At 43.0% G+C, this 16,638-nt stretch overlaps 1 long non-coding RNA gene across 1 annotated transcript; it reads right to left on the bottom strand.

Moving 5' to 3' along the window:
* Positions 1 to 3,342: 3,342 nt before the first annotated feature.
* On the bottom strand, positions 3,343 to 9,212 carry LOC131484446 (uncharacterized). The gene is made up of 3 exons (XR_009248255.1): positions 9,126 to 9,212; positions 5,044 to 5,266; positions 3,343 to 3,560 (listed from the first exon to the last, which is right to left on the bottom strand). It is a non-coding gene; the product is annotated as an uncharacterized LOC131484446 (long non-coding RNA).
* Between the last annotated feature and the right edge of the window lie 7,426 nt (positions 9,213 to 16,638).

Below are 16,638 nucleotides of genomic sequence, written 5' to 3'. Positions count from 1 at the left end.
TATAGGGGGTCAATGAATTTATAGTATGTGGAACCAATGTGGGTGAAGCCCCTGATGCAGTGCCTGGCACATAGTAGGCATTCAGTGGAAGGCAGCAAAGATTACAAAGGGATGTAAAATTCATGTGTTTGTTGCCATGGGTGCACAGAGGCCAAAGAGCTCCCTTTACATGCAGGACATCGAGGAAGGCCTTAGCCAGGCTTGTGGAGTGGGTTGCATTGTAGCAAAAGGTGCCCTAGGGGCAGGCATCATGTGAGCAAAGACACAGAGGACTGCAAATGTAGGGTGTGTTGGAGAGACAACCCTGAGGACACTATTAAGAGGTGAGCTGTGGAGTCCTCATACCTGAGTGGCTTCCATGGTAGCTAGGAAGAACACACAGGTCAGCAGCACAAGATGGGGCTTAAGGCCAAAGGAAACACTGTTGGCTTGAGCTGTTGAAGTCCAGAGGCAAAGAGCTTGTGCATGCTAAAGAGTTCTAGAAAACCATCTGGGAGACGGTGGGGCCAGAGCTGGCCTTTGAGGGATGGCAGAGAAGAGGAAAGAGGCATCTGTTGGTAAGGGAAGGAAGTTAAGAGCACAGCCAAGGCTGGGGAAGCGGGGACACTAGAGCAGATCTGGGAGATGATAAAATATGCCCCCTGATTCCCACCACTGCCACCACTGTCACTCTGGCTAGTGTGTTTTGAGCACTTACTGTGTGCCAGACACTGTGTTAAGTAAAAGGTAGATATTCTCATTTAATCTTCATATGGTTAAATGAAGTAGATCCAATTCTCTCTTCAACTTACAGATGAAGAGACCAAGGTTCAGGGAAGTTAACTAACTGACTACAGCCATTTCCGCCAGGGTTTACTTTTCCTTTGGTGGGGGGAGATGAAGATCTAACACATTGCATCACACCCCCTGGAAAGCTGAGCTATCATCTCTGGTGGCACCTATCAATCCCTTCTCAGTACCTCAGAACTGGACAGCTTAATAACAGGGTGGAGAGTTGGTTCCAGTCAGGTTGCCCTGAAGGGTCTGTCAGTTGGGGGTGCTCCCAAGTTGGGGGTGCTCGCTAACAATTTCCCTGTTCTTAGTAGAGGTTGGGAATTGGGTCTTTACTTTGTTCTCTTGACTACTATGGTCTGGCTTGAGGAGAGAATTTGGGACAGAATGTGTTATGGGTTGAATTTTATTCCCCCCTCCACCATTCATATGTTGATGTCCTAGCCCCCGGTACCTCAGAATGTCACTGTACTTGGAGACAGGGTCTTTTCGGAGACAGTTAAAATGAAGTCATTAGGGCAGCCCTACTCCTCTATGACTGATGTCCTTATAAGAGGAGATTGGGACTCAGACACACACAGAGGAAAGACCATGTGAAGACCCTGGGTTGTCTGAATAGACAACCCAGATGGCAGACAACCATCTACCAGCCAAGGAGACAGGCCTTAGAAGAAACCAAGCCTGCTGATACCTTGATGTCAGACATTCAGACTCTATGGCTGTGAGAAACTAAATTTGTGTTGTGGAAGCCACACGGTCTGTGGGACTTTTTATGACAGCTCAGCAGACTAATAGGGAGTGTCATTCAAGTTACCCAAGGCTCAGAGAGGAAAACTTAAGGTTTTAATAACAACAACAACAACAACACAGTGTTAATCATCATCATCAATGTGCATTGAATGTGTAAATATTGAAAGGTCATTTTGTGGGTGACATAACTTGGGTATAAACAGGACATGTTTCTTATGAATAGAGCAGAATTTCTTTGTAAAATCTCCACTGTTTGGGGGTCCCAGGAAGTATTCAGTTATGAGTGCTGCCTGGTGATACTAGTTCATCTATAGATCAGATAAATACAAAATGATTAACCTTAATTTTCCTGCTTATTTTCTGAGAAATGTTTGTGCCTCTTTGGCCGTTGGGTGAAAGGGGGTGGTGTGCAGGAAGGAAGACCTATTAGAGGCCTCAGGTTCCTTTTCTCAAACATCCTTTGAAATGAGATGTGTCTAGACTCCAGGGGCAGCCGGAGCACGCTCACAGAGGAGATATATCACAGAGATATATACCCAGGGACGGTCATAAAAGTCTCCGCTTGTGATGCGTTTGGGTGAGTTACAGAACCAATAGCTTTGATCAAGTGCCCAGCTGTACTCGATTAGCAGAAGGATAATGAGAACTGAGCAGCAAGGGGTGGAAGGCAGGGGGAGGGCAGTGGGAGTGGGGCTGGGGGGTGCAGTGGGAGGAGCCTGTGGTATTTGCCTATCAGAGGCCATTCTCTGAGCTTCTGGGGAGGGGGCCTGCTTAGGCAGTGTTGGGGGTCCTGTGGCCACCTTAGAGCAGTAATAAGGCCTCCCCTTGGTGCTGCCTCCTCCTTGCCAGGTGTGTTCATCTGTATCCATTCCATTTCCTCCTCCCAGCAGCTCATGGAGAGAAAGGCTGGGAAGTGTGTGCTCCTTTTATGGCTGGAAGTTGGGAGTGGGTGGGACCAGAAGCCCTGAGAGGCTGGGAAGAGGGGAGGGCAGAGAGAGGCAGGCACCTGCTGTGATTCCAGTGGTTCTCTGGCTGTGCTTGCAGGGCACCGGTTCTGGAACTATCTTTTTTTTTTTTTTAATTTTTTTTTTCAACGTTTTTTATTTATTTTTGGGACAGAGAGAGACAGAGCATGAACGGGGGAGGGGCAGAGAGAGAGGGAGACACAGAATCGGAAACAGGCTCCAGGCTCCGAGCCATCAGCCCAGAGCCTGACGCGGGGCTCAAACTCACAGACCGCGAGATCGTGACCTGGCTGAAGTCGGACGCTTAACCGACTGCGCCACCCAGGCGCCCCTGGAACTATCTTTTTATCCCCCATTTGGCTTATCCTTGTCTCTCTTTCCATGTTCCCCCCTTGATTCCTACTCTTTGCTTCCCTTCCTCCCTCCTCCCTTCCTTCTTTCCATCCTTCCTTTTTCATCACGCCCTTTTTTCCTCCTGCCTTCTCTTCCTTGCCAGTCTCTTTCTTGTAGAACTCCTTCCCTTTCCTCTTCCTTCTGTCCCTGTTTTCTTTCCCTCTTTCTTCTAATTTTTCTCAATAGTGTCAATAATAACTTTTTTAAATTAACCACTAGAGTTTAGCATTCAACACACACTGGTTATGGCTGGGTACCCTGGACATGTTGAACAGGAGAGAAGAGCCAGTCCTCGCGTAGCTGAGGGTCCACAGCGAACACTGATGATAAATAAGAAATTATTGTAAGACAAAGTTGGTGTTTTAAAAGGTCCAATGGATAACTCTCCTCTTCCTCACTCAAGATCTGAGCCAACCAAGATACAAGATGAAGGGGTAAGGCAGATGGCAAATCAAGTCAGCACTGAGATTCACAGGAAGCTGTTATTAGAGAATATAGCTTACACCTTTAGGCAAATGGGCTGCCTGACACTGAATCTTGGTTTGTTCAGCTGGTCCATTAGTCCCGGAAGTCTGGGTCAGGCCAAGGCTCCCATTTGCAGCAGGAGAGTCTGCATCCCAATGAAAGCCCCAGGGGATGAGCAGGCAGGCATGGGATGTGCTTCCTGCAGGGAACTTGCGCCTAAGTAACTAGGTCATGGTTCCTTCTTCCCCTTTGTAAGAATCAGTATAAACTCAGCATGGGTGAATGAGGGGTGGAGAGAGAGGCCAGGAGTATGATGCTGGTGGAAGCTCACCTCCAATGGAGTAAAAAACCAGGAGTGGAAATGTACCTCCCCACCTCCTCTGTCCTGTACCAGCACTCAGAGCAAGTGTGTGTGTATGTGTGTGTGTGTGCATGCACATGTGTGTGAGTGTGTGTGATGGTACATAGGAGGAACCTAACTTCACCTAATGTAGGAAGTGACATCTAATCTGAGACTTATAGGATTGCTACCTATCTTGATGTGATAAGGTGTCAGACAAAATTCAGAACATAGTATGCAAATTTACTTCTCCCTCTAAACTTCTTTATAAAACAAAACTCTGGGGAAGTGTCTCATTCAGTTATTCTGTCAACAAATATATATTTAATTGTCTATTAAATGCAAGCTACTTTACCCAGCAGGAGGAATAGATTGATTGGATGTGGCTTCTGCCCTCCAGGAGCATTTGGACTGTATGCTGAGTAAGACATCCTCATAGAGGGCCAACATGCAAGGTGGGGCATGGAGCATTGGTTGCTTGTTGTTGAAACAAAGTAAGAGCTCTCAGTGAGCTACATGAGGCTTTTATGGGGCTCGTGTGGAGAAGAAGAAAGTTCTTAATGGGGTGGAGGTGGTAAGGAACCAAGCCTTGAATGGCTAGTAGGATTTAAACAGGTAGTCTTGACCTTCTAAGTAGAAAAAAAAAATCAGCAAAGGCATGGAGGCCATCAAAGGATGGCAGAGATCAGTAAGTAGTCCAGTGTGTCTCGAATACTGTACAGAAAGGAAGCGGTTGGAAACACTAACTTAAAAGAAGAGATGGGACCCAGACTCTTGAAAGTCAGTGTGAGGGTCTGCCCACACTTTGATCCCCAGTGTTGATGAAGGTTGCTGAGCAGGAAGCATGATGTAGTTGGATGGCTGTTTAGAACATTCACACCCATTGCAATGCTCTTTGGGTTGGAGGAAACAGAATTTGAAGACAGTAGGGATCTTGGAAAGCTTTGAAATAGTCCAGGTTGGAAGTTCTGATTGCCAGCACTGAGGGTGGAATAAGTGGATAGATCTGAGTGGATAGAGGGTGGAATAAGTGGATAGATCTGGGTTGCCCCATTTTGTGGCTTCCTCAGCCACAGTGAGGAAGTGCTCCCAGTGCTCCCCAGCCTATGAACACATAAGGGGAAGAAGAAAAGGTGGCAGCTCACTTATGATTGGAACTAGTCAAGGCAGACTCAGAGGAAGCTTATGTGTGTGTGGAGTACAAGCCCCAGTGAGAGAACACTGTGAGGTCCAGTGGGACAGCCTCTCATGCCAGGTCCTATGTGATCAGGGAGTGGCAGGGTCAGAGAGATTGGACCCAGCAGGAGGGCTGGTACTCCGTGAGGACTGTGGGGTACTGCAGGAGAACAAGGTTTGCACCTTCTTGCTGTTGGGCTTTGTCTCATCGTGTAAATTTTAGGGTCCACCAAAGGCAGAAACAATAAAGAAAGCAAGATCCAGAGAGATAGAATTATCATGAAGGAGATGGATCAGAGTAGCATTCCAAGCCCTGTTTGCAGGTCTCTGCTGTAGGATGTTGTCCTTTCCCTCTGGGGGTGCCAGCGTTCCTCCATTATTGCTTGGACTTCATGACTTCCTTGTTCTCAGAAAGAAAAAGGAGCTTATTAAGTGAAGTGGCTGCCAAGTGTATTTTAAGATGAACAAAGCCTAGATCATTTTTTTTCCTCACCACATACCATACATAATTGTATGAAGGGCAGGATTTATTTGGTTTGCATTATGATTTTTTTCCCTCAAGCTTAATTACAGTGTTAAAAAGGCAACTACAACTTGAAAGAAACAAGCCCTACCGTCATGGAGACCAGCATGACCATTCTGGATTTGAAACACAGCTTCTTTGTGAAGGGAATTAATTGTATATGAAACTTTGGGGCTTATGTAAAACACATTTTTATGAAAATAAACTTGAACAGTCATTAAAATGAATAGTTGTTTTAAATAAGACTCAAACTGCATGGTGGTGCCAATGAATTTTAGATGCCTTCTTTATTGGCTTTGTTTTGGGTTCAACTCTGCATTTCTAAGACAATATCAGGGCCCTGGATGTAAGTCTTAGTTTATAATTGGGAATCAAATGTATAGTTCCAATGATAGATTATTAGGGGAGGTAAGAAAATGAATAAGCTTGAATAGTATTCAGGTCTAAGGAACTTCATGAATAAATAATTCTATGTTGGAAAATCCAACATGTTAGAAGGAAGTGGTGCCTGATAGTTTGGCCTCAGACCAAGGAACCAGTTAATAGAACTCAGCTCTCCAGCTTTGGGACAGTCCTCAGGTAATCTGTAAATCAGAAATGTGAGTGATGACCCCCACGTTCTCCTCTGCTAGCATTGACATGGGATGTCTCTGGCTCAGAGATCTGTATGGTTCAGGGATGAGTCTAGAGCAGAGCTCTCAGTGGGGTGGACTACTTGAAACTCTAGCTTAAACAAGCTCCTCCTTGGGGAAGGAGTGGGGCTTAGACCTCTTTGTGCCTGGTGTTCTGCCCCTCTGCCTGCACTTCTCTACTCTTGTTGGGAAGGTGGTTTTTGAGCAGCACTGCTCAGCAGTGTGAGCTCAACAGCTGTTCTGGGGCAGATGGGAAAGTGACATCTTTTTTAATTGGTGGGAACTCAGGCTCATGTCCCCAGTCCTTGGAAGAATGCCTCACTGTTTCCACACCCCAACCACCCACACACATGTGGTCTCTACCCCACTAAATCACTAGCATCTCTCCTCTCCTTCAGGGTGTGTTTTCCTCCCTACACTGAGGTCCTTGTGGTTATTTAGATAAAAACTTGCATAAAGAAAAAGAAGGAAATATCTTAGAACAGTATGTAAGGATGTATAGGAAGAGTGCCCTCACCTGGCTTTGTATTAACATACATAATTTAATTGATGGTCCATTGACCTCAATTCTAGAATAGATAATGACACCATTTTGTATTTTCCTTTGGGTTGTTGTGCATTCTCAGTGATGTAACACCTCATGCTATTGATATCCTCCTCTACCCTCTTCTCTGATTCCCTGCTTATAGTTCTTCCCTAGTTTGAACAGAGAGCCCCAGAGGCAATCAGAGAGGCCTCCAGACTAGTGGCAATTTGTGTAGTGAAGTGAGGGAGCACCCAGGCCATACCAGCCAGAAGCAGAACGTTTCCAGTTAGGTGTCTCCTACAACCTCCAGGTGCTGGTCTGAACTGCTGTAAGGAGGTGTTATTGCTTTCTGCAGGGTGTGCTGGATGCACTATTACCCCTACTGGCCTCTGGGTACATTCCTTTGGCAATTTTCTCCATCTACCCACTACCCAGTAAAGGTGTTCGTAGCCTGTGGTGTGATGGTATCAGACACATTGTTTCCATGGCAACCACAGCCCAGGCCCCTTGGAATAGTAAATCTGCTTAGGTGGCTTTCCCTTATCTTTAGGTGTGGGGATGACCTCCACATCCCTACAGTCATCTCCCTGAAAGTGGGGACCAGGTAGGCTCCACCTTCTGCTGCATGGAGAGGGACCCAGGACAAGAAGGAACGTTACAGGTGCTTGGAAAGGCTTGAGCAATGATTTATTTTTCATGGTGGAAATGCATTCAAACCTAGAAGTTCTGAAGTGCGTTTTGCTCTGGCCCCCCCAATGCATGACTAGAAACACGGAGCCTTGACATTTCTCTTCCCTTTCAGTGCCATGGCTCAGTGAATCAATTCAAACCCATTAAGATTTCAGAATGACAGGAGGAGAAAATCCTTCCAGTGAACACTCTTAGGATACTGTGACTGAACACCATTTCCTTAGACCTGGACCATTTTCTCGTTTTGAAAATCCCATCAATTGCAATCCCCTCCTCGAGGCTGAGGATCTCGTTTTTACTTTCCTATTTCTTGACACAAAAGCCTATAGCAAAGGCTTGTAGATACATGAATTACATACTTGTTAGTGACACCATGTTGCCCCATGTTTAAGAGGTAACGTGGAAAGAGTTTTCAATTTCTCTGGGTTTATAAATCTAAAGAGATAATTATCCTTCAAAAGAGTGGGGGTGGCCACCAGAGTCAGGAAACTCAGCATGCAGACCTGGGCTCTGCTCCCAACTAGTCTTATGATCCTTGTTTGTAGGATTCTCAAGTGAAATTGTGTATGTGTGCCTGTGTGTGTGTGTGTGTGTGTGTGTGTATGCCTGTGTGTGTGTGTGTGTGTGTGTGTGTGTGTGTGTGTGTGTGATGTCTTAAGCAAACTGATTTTCTGTGGGAGCACAATTGAATTTTTAAAAATCTAAATTAAGCACATATTCTCTGGGAGCACATCTGTTGCACAGAGTGAGGCCCATTCCATCAATACAGTTGCCTGCAGAGCAATGAAGTCATTCCCATCTAATTCCTGAAACCAGAAATGAGGATAACAGGCCAGTATTAAATATTAAAGTTTTTCACATTTTGCTGTTCTCTTCCAGAGAACACAAAGAGCACTGACATATTTCTGGAGCTCAGGTGGATAGCTAATGGACTGGAGGAGCTTTCAACTCAACTGGAGCGATACATAAAGAGAAAACTTAATTACAGTTAGGATTCCGTGGGTTAACTGGGTAAGCAAGTAGCCTCCATATTTCATAGCATCTAAGACACTATTGATTTTAAGATGCACCATTATTTTATGTACCTCTGAGGAAAAAAGTACTGCCAATTAAACTGTGACCACAATGCTTTATATCTTAGAATTGTAATTTTACCCTTATTGAAAGAGCTCTTTAAGATTTGTTTAGATACTTGTGCATACATTAAAATGAAAATACAAGCAAAATATGTTGGTTGTAATATTCTTAAATTGTCTTCACAAGGTGGGCTCTGCCGATTGGCTCTCTGATTTAGAGTTGCTGGTGTCTATGGTTCTCTAGGCAATGCCTCTCTCTGTGAAATTAAGACTAGTGAACACAAGCATTTCTTCCCACAGCACTGCACCATTGATCTGGGGGTTTCTTCCCAGACCCTGACACACATTTACAAGTTCTAGAACTGGTGCTTTCTTCATCATACAGGAAGGTATGAATCCAGGACTCATTTATTTTTTTCTTCAAATGATCCTTAAATGGTTCGTTGATTAAAAGACCAAGGTTTGTAATTATGTAACCTTGCCACCAGGACAACAACCAAGTGTGCTCATGTGTGGACAGTGACAATGCTGTAACTTCCATCTTGTTTGACAACAATTGTAAGATGCCAACACCAACACCATGAGGGCTGCCCTGGTAAGCTGCTTTCTACTTCCTTCCAATTTCCTTCTTCTCTAATCTCAGATAGCTCTTATATGTGGAACAGTCTTAGGTATAACTCATCCAGTTCGATGCATGGATGAGGATGCCTGATGTTCTCGGTGGCCAAGTCCTGTATGTTTATTACATAGAAATGGGAAGTAGAAGAGAAAGGGCAGAGCCTAGATTCTTGCCTTTGAGGATAGGTAGCTGTACTCACTAGTAATATGGAACTCAAGTAATGATCCAGCTTAAACAGCTCCTTCTCAGGAAATCCTGCTCCAGTATCCTTGCTGTGCTGACATAGTAGCCCATACTGACCTCTGTCACAGCATGCCCCATGTGTATGTGGCCATTGTGATGTCCTTGAGAGCAGCAACCCTATCTATTCATCCTTGTAACCCAGTGCCTGGTGCAATGCCCAGGCTTTAGTAGACTTTGGGTGAACAGTTGCCAAAAGACGGAGGATGGAAAGAATGGGGCAGGAAATGCTCAGGGACAGGGAAATGCCAGCCACATTTAGAGAAGGTGGAGTCTTGTTGTTTGTCTGAGAGGGAGGGTGTATGACAGGAAGCAGTGGAAAGTCGGAACAGGAGGGAAGGCTGGCTTGGAGTACTACAAGGAGGAAGATTATTTGGCTGCATAGAACCTGATAAAGACTATTTCAGAGCACATCTGTATATTGAGTCACAGATGACAGTTACAACAGAAATGAATTGATCAGTATTAACCATATATCAGATGAGGTGGTTTAAATAAAGAAACTGATATTCCTGAAACTTCAGTAAAGTAAGTTATTTTTAAGTAGTAACATTCATTCATTCATTCATTCATTCATTCATTCATAGGTTCTATGATTAATAGTAATAGCCATGGACCAAACTTTGAGGACACGTGGATGAGTAATGTATAATTTGTACCTTGAAGGAGATTACATATATGGATATTTAACTTTGGGTATATAAATATATAAGGTATATGTAAAATAGGAAAATATTTGGGATTCTTTGTGTTCTATTGAGACTACTGTGGGGGAACAGAGGAGAGATTGTCTTTATGTGGATGGGTCAAAGGAAATTCCACAGGGCCAAGATGATTCTTAAGATATTTATGACCAAGTCAGAGATAATTGTCCTCTGTAGAAGTATTCCCGCAGAAGACTGGTATCCCCTGACAAAAGGGTAATGTGGTTAATTAAGTTTAGAAAATGGATCATACTCTGTTCCTATCTTGAATTCACAGTGTGTGTGGATGCATTAAAGCTCCTTCCTGATCAGCAATAAAAACAAACAACAAACAGAATGCCAGCTTATTTGGTTTAATCTACCATTTTTCCAAACTTAGTTGGCCACTCCACCTTTCTGTGGCAGAACACCTGTTAATATTTTAATATCTTAACACCTATTAATATCTCACACTTATTAACATCTTCACATTATAGTTTAGGAAATATGACTGATGCCTGGTTTGGATGGGGACTTATCTGAAGGCAAAGAGCATTGGATATTATTTCCAATACTGTGAATTTCTGCCACTCTTAGAGTTCTCACAAAGAATTGACATTGGTTACATGTGTGTGAATGCATGTGTTCATAGGCATGGTTTGTGCCTTTTAGTATCCAAAATTCTTTTGGCAAAGGCCAAAACCTATATAGCTTCTGCCTCAAAAGCCATATAACTTTGTGTGAGAAGCGCTATTGATATCAACTGTTATTATTCTAAAAAATGCAAATGATGTTTATGAGCTTATTTGGAGACTGGAAACATGTGTATGCTTTGGACATTGTCCTTCATACTTCTGTAGAATAAGAGCTTCTGAGACATTCTGATTAGTTGCAATGCTTTTCTTAGACTTTGGTCTTATATGTGATTTTGGTACCAATGCAGAAATCACTTGTCAAATTACCTGAAGATTTTTTTTCATCTCAGTGGCTGAATATTGTAAAGCTCAGAGCAAAAGGACCCCTATTGTTATAATGAAAAAGTTCAGTTTTAACTCAGCAATAAAAATAAATGTTTCCCAATAAACTTATTCTGAAGATTCTATTGTGTCCAGAAGGTATGAAATGACTTTGGCTTTTTGATCATCAGTATCCTGGAATAGGACATCCCTGTTACACATGTCTGCAAAGTGAAATCTCATATGCCGTATTTCCAGTTTAACCAGAAATATATTCTGATTTATAGACCCACAGGCAATGTTCAACTTCTATTTATTGATTGATTGGCTGAGAGAACTAAAATAAGGCCATGGTCTTCCCAAGTCTTCCCAATACCCAGTCTCCTCCTTTTACTCCAGGAATAGACCATAGCAGAACTTAACAAAGCACTGTAACCCATGACCAGAAAACCATGACAAGTGGTTGCTTTGTGATCATTTGAGGCATGGCTTCAGGGCTGACACTATTTCCTTTGCATGGATTTGGGTAAAGAGAAGGCTTTCGAGAAGTATGTGTTAAATAAATGAATGAGTGAATGAATGAATGCGTGCCGGGCCACCTTCAGCAATATTCAGGCTTGAGCTTTTTACACTTCAGAGGGCAGACTTGTGGATTTTTGATCAGGACAGCATTCTCCCCTTGACTTACACACTCATAAACCTGACCAGATGACACTCAGCGAGTCCACTGCATAGCTAGACTTGAAAACATTTTTTCTTCCCCTTTCCCGAGTGTGTTCCCTTCCCAACCCTCCAGCCAAGCCCACTCTGTCTGGGGTAGGTGCCAGGAGGGAGGAGTCAGGGAGCATGCCTTGAAAGGCATCTATGGGTAAAGAGAAAAAACACATCTCGTTGCTCACACAGCTCCTTCTGCCTCAGCTGCCTGTGTGAGCTTATGGGAGAGGCTGAAAAGCACATTCTTTAAAATCCTGGCCCTTAAATGGAATGCATCTTGGGCTGCAATGTCAGCTTGGCTCTGCCCTGCCTCCAGGACAGTCCTTTATTGCTGACTTTTTGATACGATAAAACCCAGACCCTTCTCCTCCACTCTGGGGATGGTTCCTAGAACGGATGAAATTTCAACTGTATTGGATTTTTATCACAATTCAAGGATTTTACAAATTGCATTTCTATCCTTCGTTTTTGGCTTCCTCTCCACCACCCCTGTCTCAAAACCACATCTTATCCAGAACCAGCGGCATTAAATGTCCAAGTAAGCCTTTGCTCCAGACCCTGGGGTCAGCCGAGTCACATCCATTTCTCTCCACCTTTTAAGAAGCCAATATGGGCCTCCACCTCTCTTACCCGCAGTAGGTTGGGTCAGATTGTGGGAGGCCTGAGGATGAGCTCATCAGCTTGTCTCACTGCCCAGCTCACAGCTCCTCTTGCTGAACTGTCACTTGCTGAGTTAAATCTGAATTCCTCAAACATCATTCTTCAGCTATTTTCGTCTTTTGAGATTTTAAAGCACTGCTTCTTCAGATGTATTCCAACTTTGTTTGGAAATGTGGCTTTGCTGACTTCTGACCTTACAACAGGCCCCCTGAATTTGATTGCCTAACGTTAGTTTAGAACTGACCAGACATTACTTCTTCCCTTTCCTTACAGTTGGAAAGACAAACAGTGACTCCTACAGACAAGGGGCCCTCTAACTGGCTTTGCTCTTCCCTGTCCTGGATTTTCCTAGGCAGACTATGTGGCTAGGAGCAGGGGGATCACAGTGATCAGTCTGGTGGCTTTCTGAAAGAAAGGACTGGGCAAATGTTTCAATAGACAAACACTCATTGGATACCCACTTATGAAAGACACTCAAGGGTGGCCTGGTAAGACCACTGCATAGAAAGCAGAGCCCCAATTTAGACAAAAGCTTCTTTTGTTCATTCATTTGTCTGGGGCTTCTATGTTCCAGTATAGCAATCTGCGAGTGGTAAGGATGGCTAACTTATTTTTTAGGGGTTTGGACTTAAGATAAGATGTACATACAGCAAAGTGATATCCCAGCAGGACAAAGGTATCACAAGCAAAGCCTCTGGGTTCACAGGAAGGAGGAGGAAGTATGGCTGGGAATGAAGCAAGCATGGCAAACTGTGTGTCTTGAGCACTGGGTAAAGCTTCTGCAGGGCCTGAGTGGGGCCCAGAGAGGAATCCTTCCCTGCCTGTGGGCTTAAGAAACTTACAGTCAACTGGGGGGAGAGGGGTCACACTCCGCACACTGAATACTTGTTCAGGGAGAGGCACAATTCTGAGACTGAGCAGTGGCTGGCTGTCACTGTCCAATTAGCCCTTGTCATTTGTGCCTCTCACTGCATGGTGAGCTGATGGCCTGCAAGCTATGGTTCTTATGGAAAGACTTGTGTCCTTATTTCCAGCTACACCTGGCAGGGATGACCAGGGCAAACTGGCAGTGACCTGAGCTTTGGTAACCACTTCCCATCCTTGTACCTTACTCCAAACCAGGTTCTAGCCATTTCCACTTTAGGTTCCTAAGTGACTTTGATTTTCATTATAGTTACAAGTGTCTTGGGGCTTTAAATTTAATGAAATGACTTTTAAATAAGTGCATAGGCACTGGAGAAAAGGGCATGACAGATTTTCACCTTAGCTTGCTAGCTGTTAAACACTGGTCCTTGCCTGACTGGCCACTGGGGTAGTGCTAGGGGGTGGGGTGGTGGTGGGACAAAAGACACAACCTGCAGGAGGAAAGAAAGGACTTTTGGAACCTGCCTTTTGAGTTGAGGTTTTATTTTTTGTTTGTTTGTTTATTTGGTTTTTCAGTAGGAATGGCTTTGTTGTCCCTATGCCCAGAAGTGGGCTATAATATTTCCAGTTCTTCCCATGAATGATCTTTCTGAGTAGGTGGGAAATTGCCAGGCTGGAGAGATGGTTGTGCTATGTCCCTATAAATGTCCTTTGAAAATCCTCATTACTTTTTTTTTAATGTTTATTTACTTTTGAGAGAGAGAGAGAGAGACAGACAGACAGACTGTGAATGAGGGAGGGGTAGAGAGAGAGGGAGACACAGAATCTGAAGCAGGCTCCAGGCTCCGTGTGGTCAGTACAGAGCCTGACGTGGGGCTCGAACCCACGAACTGCGAGATCATGACCTGAGCAGAAGTGGGACGCTTAACCAACTGAGCCACCCAGGCGCCCCTCATTACTTCCATCATGCCTTTCTCCTGCATGTGCATGCACACACATAGATACATGGGTAGACACTCATGGGACCCTCGAGAGGTAGATGACATGAGGATTGTGGTGGCTATTTTGCAAGACCAGGTTTGTAAAACCAGCACTCTTTTGGAACAAAGCCCTGGCCTGGAGATTGGAAGGCTTCAGTTCTGGTTCTGGTTTTTATCCTGGAGTGGCCCTGGGCAAGTTATTTTCCCTTTGGCCTCCTACATTTCTCAGTTGTCCTGTTAGGTGTACAATCTCTATGGGCTCTCAGTGATTCTAAGGACCTTCCTCCCTATCTTCCTGCCCTCTCCTGAGATGAGGCAGAGATAAGGTGCTGACACAGACCAGACCTTAGGTTCCACTGGATTGGACACAGAGTAGAAGTATCAGTATGACAAGTCACATCTTGTAGAGGGTGTCGGGGCCAGAGCTGACAATTGAGTCCAAAAGTGTCATCTGTCAGCTCCAAGGAAACCATGGGAGATCTGCAAATTGGAATGGCATTCCGTGTTTTCCAAATACAGTTAAATTTTGTATTCTCATTCTAGGCTTTCTGGGATTTGGTTCCAACCACTTTCTCCACACACACCAACCAGCTTTATTGAAATATAACTGGCATATGACTTTGTATAAGTTTATGGTATAAAATATGATGATTTGATATATGTATATTTTTTGAAGAGATTACCACAATATAAGGTTAATTGACACACCTGTACCCCCACTCCCACCATTTTTGTGGTAAGTTGCTACTAACAAATTTCAAGTATATAGTATTGTTAACTATATTTATCATGCTATATATTAGATTCCCAGAACTTATTTATCTTACCATTGGAAGTAAGATTACCATTGGCCAACATCTCCCCATTTTCCCCATCTCCTAACTTTTGGCCACACCAATCAACTTTCTGTTTCCATAAGGTAGCTTTTTAAAGATTTCCTCTAGAAGTGAGATCATCTAGTATTTATCTTTCTTTGTCTAACTTATTTCACTTAGTGTAATGCTCTTAAGATCCATCGCTACTGTTGTCAATGGTAGACTTTCCTACTTTTTTACGGTTGAATAATATTCCATTACACTGAATTCAGTTTGCTAGTATTTTGTTGAGAATTTTCACATCTATATTCTTCAAGCATAGTGACCTAAAGTTTTCTTTTCTTGTAATATCCTCATCAAGCTTTGTTGTCAGAGTAATGGTGGCCTTGTAAAGTGAGTTTGGGAGTATTTCTCCCTTTTCAGTTTTTTGAAAGATTTTGAGAAGGATTGGCATTAATTTTTCTTTACTTTTTAAATGTTTATTTATTTTTGAGAGAGAGAGAGAGAGAGAGAGAGAGAGAGAGAGAGAGAGAGAGAGAGAAAGGAAGAGAGAGAGGGAGACACAGCATCCAAAGCAGGTTCCGGGCTCTGAGCTATCCACACAGAGCCTGACACAGGGCTCAAACTCATGAACTGTGAGATCATGACCTGAGCCAAAGTTGAATGCTTAACCAACTGAGCCACCCAGGTGCCCCAAGTTTTCCTTAAATATTTAGTAGAATTGACCAGTGAAATCATCTGGTCCTGAACTTGTGCTTGTTGGGAGATTTTTGATTATGGGTTCAATCTCATTACTTATTATTAGTTTGTTGAGATTTTACATTTCTTCATGACTTAGTCTTGCTAAATTGTATGTTTCAGGGAATTTATCCATTTCTTCTTGGTTGTCTAATTTGTTGGCATATAATTGTTCATAATAGTCTCTTATGATCCTTTGTATTTCCGTGGTATTAGTTATAATGACTTGTCATTCATTTACAGTTTTATTTACTTGAGCCCCTACTTTCTTTTTCTTGGTTAGCCTAGATAAAGGTTTGTCAATTTTGTTTACCCTTTCAAAAAATCAAGTCTTAGTTGTGTTGATCTTTTCTATTGGTTTTCGGTTCTTTATTTGATTTATTTCTGCTCTAATCTTTATTATTTCGTTCTGCTAACTTTGAGCTTAGTTTGTTTTTCTTTTTAAAGTTCCTTGAGGTATAACATTAGGTTGTTTATTTGAGATATTTCTTTTTTCTTAATGTGGGCATTTATAGCTATGGACTTTCCTCTTAGAATTGCCGTTGCTACATCCCATAAGTTTTGGTATGTTGTATTTCCATTTTAATTTATCTCATGATATTTCCTGATTTCCCTTTTGATTTCTTTTTTTATCTGCTAGTTTTTCATGAGTGTGTTGTTTCATGTCCATTGCTTGTGAATTTCCCAATTTTCCTTCTGTTATTGATTTCTAGTTTCATGCTGTTATGTTCAGAAAAGATCCTGGAGATAATTTCTATCTTCTTGAATTCGTTGAGACTTGTTTTGTAACTTAAAGCACATGATACCTTCTGGATAATGTTCTGTGTGCACTTGTGAAGAATGTGTTTTCTGCTGCTATTGGATGGAATGTTCTGTATGTGTCTGTTAAGTCTATTTGGTCTATATTGTTGTTCAAATCCTCTATTACCTTATTAATTTTCTGTATGGACGATCTATCCATTATTGCATGGGGGACATTAAAATCCCCTATTGTTACTGTATTGTTGTTTATTTCTTTTAGTTCTGTTAGCATTTGCTTTAAATATTTAGGTATTCTGATAT

The sequence above is a fragment of the Neofelis nebulosa genome, chromosome 9, assembly GCF_028018385.1.
Source record: "Neofelis nebulosa isolate mNeoNeb1 chromosome 9, mNeoNeb1.pri, whole genome shotgun sequence".
Taxonomy (NCBI): Eukaryota; Metazoa; Chordata; class Mammalia; order Carnivora; family Felidae; genus Neofelis; species Neofelis nebulosa.
This window is presented reverse-complemented; position numbering and strand designations above follow the sequence as displayed.